Source organism: Equus przewalskii, chromosome 17 (assembly GCF_037783145.1).
Source record: "Equus przewalskii isolate Varuska chromosome 17, EquPr2, whole genome shotgun sequence".
Taxonomy (NCBI): Eukaryota; Metazoa; Chordata; class Mammalia; order Perissodactyla; family Equidae; genus Equus; species Equus przewalskii.
The window spans coordinates 62,531,533-62,543,863 of record NC_091847.1 but is presented as its reverse complement, the minus strand read 5'-3'; positions in this window follow the sequence as shown (position 1 = coordinate 62,543,863).

Genomic DNA, 12,331 nt, shown 5'->3' with positions numbered 1-12,331 from the left:
ACTTCAGCTTTCTTTTGATTATTGTTAGCATGATTTATCTTTCCTCATCCCTTTACTTTTACTCTGTCAGAGTCCTTATATTTAAAGTAGGTTTCTGTAGACAACATATAGTTGGGTCTTTTTCAATTTTAATCCACTCTGACAATCTCTGTCTTTTCATTGGCAAATTTAGACCATTTGCATTTAAGGCGATTATTGATAGAATTGTGTTAATATCTACTATACGTGTAACTATTTTATATTTATTGTATTTGTTCTTCATTTCTTTTTTCCTCTATGTCTTTTTCTGCCTTTTCTAGTTTTAATTTAACATTTTATATAATTCCATTTTACTCTCCCATCTTCTGTACTGTCTAGAAATCACTGTAATTTACTGTCTCCATTATTTTGCCTTTCTGGAAGGTCATATAGTCGGACTCATACAGTATGCAACTTTTTCAAAGTGGCTTATTTCACTTAGCAATATGCATTTAAGTTTCCCTCATGTCTTTTCATGGATTGATAGCTTATTTCTTTTTTATTCAATTGAGTGGATTATCCCAGTTTATTTATCCATTCATCTATTGAAGAAGCTCTTGGTTGCTTCCAAGTTTTGGCAATTACGAATAAAGCTGCTGTAAACATCCATGTGTAGGTTTTTGTGTGGAGATAAATTTTCAGCTAATTTGGGTAACTACCAGGGAGCATGATTGCTGGATCATACAGTAAGATTATGTTTAGTATTTTTAAGAAACGGCCAAACTATCTTCCTAAGTGGCTGCAACATTTTGTACTGTTGCTCTACATCTTTGACAGCATTTGATACTGTCAGTGTTTTGGATTTTAGCCGTACTAATAAGTGTGTAGTGGTATCTCATTTTTCTTCTAATTCACAATTCCTTAATGACATATGATGTGGAGTAGCTTTTCATATGCTTATTTTCCATTTGTATATCTTCAGGTGAGGTGTCTTTTCTAATCTTTCCCCCACTTTTTAATTTGGTTGTTTTTTTATTGTTGACTTTTGGGTGTTCCTTGTATATTTTGTATGCATGTCCTTTATCAGATATTTGTTTCGCCAATTTCCTCTCACTCTGTGGCTTATTTTTTCACTGTCTTAACAATGTACTTTTTAGAGAGAAGTTTTAATTTTAATGAAATCCAACATATAGTTTTTTTCATGGATCATGCTTTTGCTATTATATCTAAAAACATTTTGTCAAACCCGCAATAACCTAGACTTTTCCCTATGTTATTTTCTAGACATTTTCTAGTTTGTGTTTTACATTGAGGTCTATGATCTATTTTGAGTCAATTTCTGTGAAAGGTGTTAGGTCATTGACCAGATTCATTTTTTGCTCATGGATACCAGTTGTTCAAGCACCATTTGTTGAAAAGACTATCCTTTTCTTATTGTCATTGCTTTTGCCACTTATTCAAAGATCAGTCAATTATATATGTGTGGATCTCTTTCTGGGTTATCTCTTCTGTCCTGTTGATCTATTTATCTACTCTTTCACCAATACTTCACTGCCTTGATTATTGTAGCTTTATAGTAAGTCTTGAAGTCACATCATGTCTGTCTTCTGACTGTTCTTTTTCTTTAATATTGTGTTGTCCATTCTAGATCTTTTGCCTTTCCATATAAACTTTAGAATCAGTCTGTTGATATCCACAAAGTGACTTGCTAGGATTTGACTGGGAATGCATCAAATCTCAAGATCAAGTTGGAAGATTTGTAACCATATTATTTCTCTCTGAAAAGCTTCTTTTAACAAATCTTACAGTATAGGTCTACTAGTGACAAATTCTCTCAATTTTGTGTTTGTTTGAAAAAGTATTTCTCTTTCACTTTTGAAGAGAATTTAATTTGGTCAGACTTCTAGGTTAGTGGACTTTTTCTTGAAATATTTCACTCTTCTTTCTTCTTGCTTGAATGGTTTCTGAGACAAGTCTGACCTAATTCTTATTCTTGTTCTTCTGTAAGTAAGGTGGTGTTTTCCTTTCGCTCCTTTCAAGCTTTTCTCTTTGTGTTTGATTTTCTGCAGTTTGAACATGATATGCTTACCTATAGATTTTTTTCATATGTATCTTGCTTGGTTCTCTGAGCTTCTGGGATCTTTGGTTGGGTGTCAGTCATTAATTCTGGAAAATTATTGTCAGCCATTATTAACTTCAAATATTTCTCCTGTAATTCTTCTTTTCTTCTCTTTCTGGCATCTCCATTATATTATACTGCTGTAATTGTTTTTTTTTTTTTTACTCCTTTTTCTCATTGTATTTTAATTTGGGAAATTTATATTGACATATCTTCAAGTCCGTTGATTCTTTCCTTAGCCATGTTCAGTCTACTGATGAGTTCATCAAAGGAATTCTTCATTTCTGTTATAATATTTTTAATTTCTACCATTTTTGATACAGTTTTAGAACTTTTATATTTCTGCCTACATTGGGCAATGTATGTGATTTTTTCATGCTTTCACTTTTTGTGTTAGAGTCCTTAATGTATTAATCATAGTTATTTTAAGTTTCCTGTCTGATGAGTATAAAGTGTGTCATATCTCAGTCTGATTCTAATGCTTGCTTGCTTTGTCTCTTCAGATTGTGTTTTCTCTTTCCTTATTCATGTCTTGTAATTTACAGTTGAAAGCCAAGTATGATGTATTGGGTAATTAGAACTGAGGTAAAGGCCTTTAATGTGAAATTTTATGTTAATCTTGCTAGGAATTGCATTGTGTTTAATGGTTGCTGTACCTGTGGTTACCAGAGGCTTCAATTTCCTCTAGTATCTTTGTTTTTTTTCTTCTGTTGTCTTTGGGTTTCCCTAAAAACTTTTTCCTAGGTAGGAATAAGAATTGGCTCACATGATTATGGATGCTGACCAGTCCCATGATCTATAGTTGGCAAACTGGAGACCCCAGAGAGCCAGTGGTGTAGTTGTAGTCTGAAAACCTGCAGGCTTGAGACCCAAGAAAAGCCAGTGTTTCACACAGGCGGGAATAAAACCTATGTCCTAACTCAAGTCAGTCAGGCAGGGGGAATTCTCTTTTACTTGTGGGAGAGTCAGCCTTTTGTTCTCTTCAGGCCTTCAACTAATTGGATGAAGCCTGCCCACATTATGGAGGCGAATCTGCTTTACTCAGTCTACTGATTCAATGTTAATCTCATTCAGAAACACCCTTACAGACACATTCAGAATAACGTTTGACCAACTGTCAGGATACCTCTTGGTCAGGTCAAGTTGCTACATAAAATTATCCATCAAACCACTAACTACTATGTGTCATCCATTCTTTCCCTATATAATTGGGAATATTTATTGTGAATAACACAATTGCATTGAACCATTGATTATTAAGCGTCCATGGTTCAGATAACTTGTCTTTTAAGTTCATAAGACAATGAATCAAAAGTTGCCACATTAATCTGAAATAGAGACTATCACTCCTCACCTAGGGATTCTGGACCCTGAACATGATTGTATTATTGGGGTAACCTTTGGGATTATCTCCTTGGGGAAGGAGTGCAATGCATGATGTGTGTGGGTAGAAGAGTGACGTAATATATGGTCACTGGAGGGGTGGACTACAGTTGGCATTACCACAGTTCATCAATATCTGGCTCTTCTCTACTTCTGGCTACTTAGGAGAATTACATCACCCTGTTCACTTGAGACATGACCCTATCACTTGCTTTGACCAGTCAAATGCGAACACGAGTTTCATTTATGGGGAAATCAATTAACTGAGACTGTCTTTCCACAATCACCATGGCAAGGAAAGTGAAGATGAGAGTCGAACAGCAGCAATTTGTTGCAAATACTAAGTGAGATATAGAGGAAAGCTATCCAAAATTAATTTTTTTTCATTATTAATATCAGTAAAAGTATAATATCTCGTGTATTATTCCAAAACTGACTGACACTTAAAAATAATAATTTCCTCTAATATTTACAGACTTGAATAGTTTAGAGGCTATTTTTAAAGAGTAATTTTATTTATACAGAGCTAAAAGAAGGGAATAAATTAAAAATCAAAAGTAAATAATTAGATTTAAAAGTTACCAGACTAACTCTTATCTAAAACTTGAAGTGGACTTTAGCTCAAATTAAATTTGGTTGAATCAGTAGGTTGATAATAAATTTCTCTCCCAGTTGTTAGATCTTCTATGAATAGACTTTCAAGTACCAGTAATTTGTAATTTTTCTATTTTTTCTCAGAGAATCAATATATAATCTCAGTAATTAGATGTTCAGTTCTCAGAATGAGCAATATCTAAATAACCCTTGCTTTCTTTGAATGTTATTAAAGATGATAAACTTTTTAAAAAATTTCAAAATTATTAGTTTTGCTCAATTTTCTAGTTCTGTGCCATCAATAATAAAAACGTAAAAATTTAAAAGTAAATCTGTGACTACGTGATATAATAATTTACGTTATTTTCAAATTGCCCTCATTGAGAGCCATTTTTTTGGCCTGATAATTTTTCAACAAGGAGGTATTGTATACATTTATTTGTTTGTGTGTGTGTGACTCTGTGTGTGCTGCAAACTACTCTTTTAATGCTCTAGGAACCAAGATTTAAATTGATTTTGTCCTATTCATTTGGCTCTAATATAGATTCTTTTAAAAATTTTTATTTTTTTTCCTATAATAATGTCTTCTGCTTCATATAAAAGTAGATACCTAGGAATGAAATTAATTTAGTATTTAAAATATGCATTTCTGATTCATGCAGTTTTAAATAGGAATGACTCAAACAATATTAGAGCAAAAGTAAAATGTCATTAATTTAGGAAACTAAGATAATTTTTTCTTTATAATCGTTAGTTATCTCAGTGCTATAAGCTGGATACTTTCCATAGATTGGAAATATTTAATCATAAGTGAGGCCACTGACAGGATGTTAGGAGCCCTTGTATTTCTTCATTTGCACTCATGACACTTAATGTGGCCAAACTATGCCAAACTTATTGTTCCCTCCAATAAACTACTTTTATATTAAAAAAACAAGAGAAGTAGTCTAGGCAATGATTGAGAGCCTGGATTTTGGAACATATCCCAACACATTCTGTGAAGCCATCATTACCCTTATTCTAAAACCAGATGAACACATCACAAGACTTCCAATACTATGTTAAATACAAGTGGTGAATATGGGCCTCGTTGCCTTGTTCTTGATTTTAGAGGAAAAGCTTTTACCTTTTCACCATTAACTATGATTTTAGCTGTGGGCTTTTAACAGATGGCTTTTATTATGTACAGAGATGTTTTCCTTCTATTCCTAGTTTGCTGAGAGTTTTTGTCATGAAATGGTGTTGAATTTTGTCAAATACTTTTTCTACGGCTCTTGATAAAATCATGTGACTGTTACCCTTCATTCTGTTGTCGGGTGTATCACATGAACTGATTTTTGCATATTGAACCATCCATCCATCTCAGGGATAAATATCACTCAATTGCGGTATATAATCCTTTTAATGTGTTGTTGAGTTTGGTTTGCTAATATCTTGTTGAGGATTTTTGCATCTGTATAAATTAGGGATATTGGCCTGTGGTGTCTTTGCCTGGTTTTGGTATCAGGATAATGCTGGCCTCATTAAATGAGTTTTGAAGTGTTTTCTCTTCCTCAATATTTTGGAGGAGTTTGAGAAGGATTGGCATTAATTCTTTTTAAATACTTGGTAGAATTCACAAATGAAGCCATGTGGGCATTTTTTGGAGGGGTTTAATGATGTCCTAAAGAGCAATTAGAGAATAAAAAGAAATAAAAGGCATCCAACTCAGAAAGGAAGATTACCCTTGTTGCAGGTGGCCTAATATTATATATAGAAAACCTCAAAGTCTCCATAAAAAACAATTAGAACTAATTAAAAAATTTAGTAATTTGCAGGATACAAAAATCAACATACACAAATCAGTTGCATTTCTTTATACTAACAGTGAGCTATCTGTTGAAATAATCTAAATTCCTATCAACAGATAAATGGATAAAGAAAATGTTGTAGATACATACAATACATTCAGCCATAAAAAAGAAGGAAATCCTGCAATACGCAACAACGTGGATGGATCTTAGGGACATTATGTTAAGTGAAATAAGCCAGATACAGACAAGTAGTGTATGATTCCACTTACATGAAGTATCTAAAATAGATTCATAAAATCAAAGACTAGAATTGTGGTTTCTAGGGACTGGGGAGGAGGAAGAAATGGGGAGTTATTAATCTACAGGCATAGTTTCAATTAAGTAAGATGAGTAAATTCTAGAGATCTGCTATACTTCATTTTACCTATAATCAACAATAATGTATTGTACATTTGAAAGTTTTTAAGAGCATAGATTTCACGTTGTGTTCTTATCACAATAAAATGAAATCATAAGAAAATAAAATTAGAAACTAATATCCCTTAAAAATATAGATGAAAAAACCCTCAACAAAATACTACTAAACCAAATTTAATAGCACATTAAAATGATTATATGCCATAACCAAGTGGATTTATCCCCAGAATGCAAGGATGATTCAGCATAAGAAAATAAACTAATGTAGTAATCCTATTACTAGAATGATTATCTCAATTGATGTAGCAATGGCATTTGAAAAAAATCTAATACACTTTCATAAAAAAACCAAACCAAACAACTCTAAGAGAAGTAGGAATAGAAGGAAAATTCCTCAACACGATAAAGGACTCTTATGAAAATACCATAACTAACATCACACTCAGTGATGAAAGCTGAAAGCGTTTCCCTCAAGATTAGCAAGACAAGGAGGCCTGCTTTCACCACTACTATTTGACATTGTACTGAAACTCTAGACAGAGAAATTAGACAAGAAAAAAGCAATTAAAAGGCATTCAAATTGGAAACGCAGAAGTAAACTCACTATTCACATGTGACATGATCCAAAAATAGAAAATCCTGAAGAATTCACAAGAAGGCTATTAAACCTAATGCATGACCTATGCAAAATTGCAGGGTACCAGATCAAAACACACCAATCAGTTGTGTTTCTATACACCAGTAATGAACAATCAGAAAAAGAAATTAAGAAAAAAATTCTATTGACAATAACATCTCAAAGAATAACATACTGAGGATAAATTTAACCCGGGAGGTGAATGAAATGAATCCTAATAATTATAAAATATTGCTGAAGGATGTTAAAGGAGACTTGATTAAGTGGAAAGGCATCTCATTTTCTTGGATAGGAAGACAATATTGTTGAGATGTCAATTTTACTCAAAATAATCTACAGAATCAACACAATTGTTATCACAGTTTCAATGGCCTTTTTTTGCAGAAATGAACAAACTGATCCTCAAATTCAAATGAAACTGTAAGAGGCCTCAAATAGCCAATACAATCTTGAAAAAGAACAGTGTTGGAGGACAGATACTTCCTGATTTCAAAACTTACTACAAAGCTACTGCAATCAAAACTGTGTGATACTGGTATGAGGATAGACATAGATCGCGGAATAGAACTGATAGTTCAGAAATAACCCCATATATCCATGGCCAATTCATTTTTGACAAGGGTGCCAAGTACTTTTAATGGCATCTTTCCGAGAAGCACATGAAAAGATGGTCAACATCATTATTCATTAAGGAAATGCAAATCAAAACCACATGAGATACCACTTCACGCCTACTAGAATGAATATCATTAAAAAAAGAGAGAAAGAGAAATAGTAAGTGTTTGCAAAGATGTGAGGAAATTGAAACTCTCCTTACACTGCTGGTGGGAATGTCAAATGATGCAGCTGTTATGGAAAATACATTGGTGATTAGAATTACCATAAGACACAGCACTTCTACCCCATGTCTTTACCCAAAGCTATTGGAAGCAAGGACTTGAACAGATAGTTGTACATCAGTGTTCACTGCAGCATTATTCTCAATAGCCAAAAGATGGATACAACTCAAGTGTTCATCAACATATGAATGAACACATAAAATGTAGTATATATATATAAAAAATAGAATAATTTTCACCCAAAAAAGGAATGAAGTTCTTATACATGCTACAACATGGATGAACCTTGAAAACATTATGCTAAATGAAATAAATCAAGCACAAAATGACAAATGTTGTATGATTTCATTTATGTAAATATCTAGAACAGGAAAATTCACAGGAAAAGAAAGTAGATTAGAGGTTACCAGTGGCTGGGAGAAGGGGGATGTGGAATTATTGTTTAATGGTTACAGAGTTTCTGTTTGGGGTGATAGAAATGTTTCAGAAATAGAAAGTGGTGATGGTTGTACAACCTTGTGAATGTAATTAATGTCATTGAATTGTACACTTAAAAATTATTAAAATAGTAAACTTTATGTTATATCTATATTACCAAAATCAAAAACATAATATAATATACCTAAACCACTGAATTGTACACTCTAAATGGGTGAATTGTAGAGTATGTGTATTATAACCCAATGAAGCCTAAAAAAAAACTCTGGACTTCAGCATAAAAAAGAAATGGTTCAACTCCATTTCATCACTTAGCTCTAAGACTTTGGAAAATTTACCTAGCCACTATAAAGCTCCAGTGTCTTCCTCTGTAGAATGGGGATAAATTACAGCATATTTCCAGAGTTATGAGAAATAATTAGGTAATGATTATAAAATAACAAACACAGTGACTGGCTCATGGTTAGAAATAAATACCCATTAACTCCTGAGTGTGGTGGACATAATGATGGTGATGAAGATGGCTGAGGTTGGGTGGGGTAGCAAAAGAGGGTAAGATAGAGGATGATGCTGATCAGGATATGAACCAAGTTGTGGATTAGGATGGTCTACTTACAGTCAGAAGATCTGAGTAGGAACCCTAGTCCTACAGAGTCTAACTGAGTAGCTGGTATGTTTCTTAACTGTCTCATTTTCTTAGCTGAAAACTGGAAAACAACAATGGGTACCTCACAGGATTGTGTTCCCACAGTACTGTTGGTAAGCCTATTATCAGTGTTCTGTATCTGTGATAATTAACATTTACTGAGGTTGTACTATGAGTATTATGAGACAGGTACACAAGTCTTTTGAGTTTTGCAGAGGAAGAAATTTAAACACAGAGAGTTTTAAAACCTTATCCATGAAAACCCAGCTAGAAATTGCAGATCTAGCATTTAAACCCAAGCCATGTGGTTCCAAAGCCTTCTGGCTTAACTGTTAGCAGAAGTTCGGTCTCTGATCCTGATGCCAATCCAAATAATGAGAACAGAGTCTTGGGTGAAAAAGGAAAGGCTTTACTTTGCCAGGAAGAGGGAACAAAGCAAAGGCCAGTGCCCCAAAAGTTGCTTGCTACCCATTAGGAAATGGGTAGGGGTTTTTATTTGGGGTTTTAAGTAGGGAAGGGGTGCTGTGGACTTCTTGGTCAGCATTTTCCCATTGGCCTGTGTCTGGGGCTGCTTCCAGCAGAGAAGACAAAGGATTTCTCAGATAAGTGTCCTTGGCTGTTTATCTCCACAGCGGAAGGTAGACTGCTGTCAAGAAGCCAAGGAGTTGGACCCCGGAAGCTTTGGTTTCTTGATGTTCTCTGGACATTAGTTTCTCTGTAAAAGAACTTCAGGGTCCTGTGATCAGCCACAACTTTAGTGGGAGCCCAGCATGAGCTCATCTGGACTTTAACAATTTGTAACTTCTATTTGCCTCTATAGCTCAGGGAGTCAGAGGTTAAAGAAAGAAATATTTACATATGAGTGTAACTAAAGAACCAGGGACCTGGGAATGCATGCCTTTAGTTTTAACCCGTACATGCTGGGTTAACTGTAGGGGAACCAACATCAAGGCTGATATTAACTAAGAGCTGGTAACATAACCACTTGCTTAATTACTAGGCAATGATTTCCTAACAAAACACAGAAACACAACTCTGAAATAGCAACACTGAATTACCCTCCTCTGCTATTGTAAACTGAGAAGTTTTCTTAAAATATAAAATCTGTGGTTGCTTTAAGCAGCTAACAACAAACACAAAGGATTTCTTTCCATTTATTACTTCTGTTTTTGGAGAGGCAGCAGAGGAATTGATTGCCTACCTTTCCTGTTCCTTTGTTCTCATTAGGAAAATCATTTTAGCTCCAAAACCAAAATCTCTTAGAATAGTTTCCAAGGCAACTTGTAATAAACCAACATTGTACTTTTAGAGGATTATAATAAAAGGCTATTAATCAGTATGACTTCTTTTGTGCATTTACTTCATTACTTATTATTTTTAGATGGTATTTATTTTCATAGATGATTCTTCTCATGATTTTAATGGCTGAATCTACTCAACACCGGATTATATAAGTAAAAGGTAAAAACAAACCATCTTTGTGTCTTGACTGCTCAAAATCTAGATTATAGTTAGGTAAACACAAGTATCTCACATAAAAAGGATTGAAAGATGAAAGGAAATGCTTCCTCTTATTAATTCTCTTATTCTGAAAACTGCTATCTGAAGCCCTCTTAGTTTTTGCATGTCTTCCTTTGATACTAAGGGGCTTTTAAAAGGAGGTGAGGTGCGCCTATACAAATTGCTGCATGCTAAAATTACTGTCATCTGAAGACTGAATTTAATTTTTGTTTCAGAGTTTTATGTTAAGATGCCTCATAAAATAACTTTTTACTTGTTATTTTTTTTTTACCTGTTTAATCTTTTATTTCAAGTTACAATGTCTTCAAATATTGTTAAGTTAAAAGCAAAGATGGAAAAGAATAAGATTATTTAAAAAGAATGGATTTATAAAAAATGAGCCGATAAAGAATAAATAAAACTCTAAAAGATGGAATTCAAACAAAATCTTTAAAGAATATACTAATCTTGTATGAGTTCTACAGATTGCTTGTTGGTAAACTGTTTTTCCAACAGCATTACTCACCCTTTAAAAAAATAAATCTCCTCAAGATACATGACTAAGTTATATGTACAGGAATTGGGCCATGACAATATTGCTTTTTAATTTGTAAAAAATGGGGAAAATCTATTCTGTGTAAATGTCAGATATATTGACTATGTACTACCCAATTCATTAATTTAAAAAATATTATTATTCATTTTTGGGCACCTACTGTTTATTAAATTTCATCTGAATGCATGGTGATGTTGAATATAGTCCTTCATTCTTCTCTTTGCTAGACCTTTTATAACACTAACCTATAGATATTAGTTTACAAGACCCTGAAGGCAGGGCCCTTTAAAATTATCTTCTTATAGTAACAATTTGGAACAATTTTGGGTGTATAGAAGAAGCTAAAATATATTTATCAAATGACTAAACAGTCAATTTAGGTAATTTAGTTTTTCATTTTTTAGAAGAGGATAGATAGTCCTGAAAGAAGAATGCCCTAGATTTTGGAAGTCCAGTGGGAAGCTCTTATATATAAATTGTGAGTTGAATATAATACTGAGAGTTTGTGTATGTTTCACACAATTCAATATTAAACTCTGCTGTTAATTCATTTTTTAAAGAGTTTCTAATTTATTGTATTTTTAATAATACTTGAGAGTTTTATAGAGGAATAGATTTAAAGTTTTGTTTTTATCTTTACTGTCAAGATTTTAGATGCTCTTATAACTTTATCAGAAAAATGATAGGAAAGCTAACATTTTAGAGAACAAGAGCATTTTGAATTTTGAGAGCCCAGATTCAATGACAAAAGCTTAATTACTACTTTGTTAAGCAGCTCTGAGATTAAAACTCATATTTATACTAAAACTTTTTCGAGTCCCCTATGGCTTAAAAACCTTTTTGTTCAGATCAAGAATGTGAATATATGCCATATTTTTACATGAGGATGTGTAAAATTATTTGTCTTTATATTCAGTTCTACTCAAAAACTACATATTATTTTTCCAACTGTGCACACAAAATGTATCTTTAAACTAGTTATAAAAGTAATGGATGCTTATGTGTAGAAAACATGAAAAATAAAGAAAGAAAATGAAAATATCTTATAGTGATGTTATCCAAAGATACTTAATCATATGATTTTTATGTTTTTCCTCTCAGGCTTTTTCCCCTTGTCTCTTGCTGAGTGTCTTCCTTTCTGTTTCTCTTTGTTTTTTTCCTTTTTTTGTCTGTCTTTTTCTCTGTCTTTGTATGTGAGTCCCTCTTTGACTCTCTCCGACTCCTATCTCAGTCTCTTGATTTTTCTGTGTTACTTTCTCAGCTGTTACCTTTCTGTTCTTCAATTAAAATGTGCCCAGTTTTCACATTTATTACTTGGTTTTATATTGTACCAAATTACTGTAACTGTTGAAGACTGAGGTAAACAACAACGAGTCACCTGTCTTCTGGAAACATTCTGGAATGTATCACGTAACTGAAAAATTCTCTCCGCTGGAGCAAGGGTCTCTAAG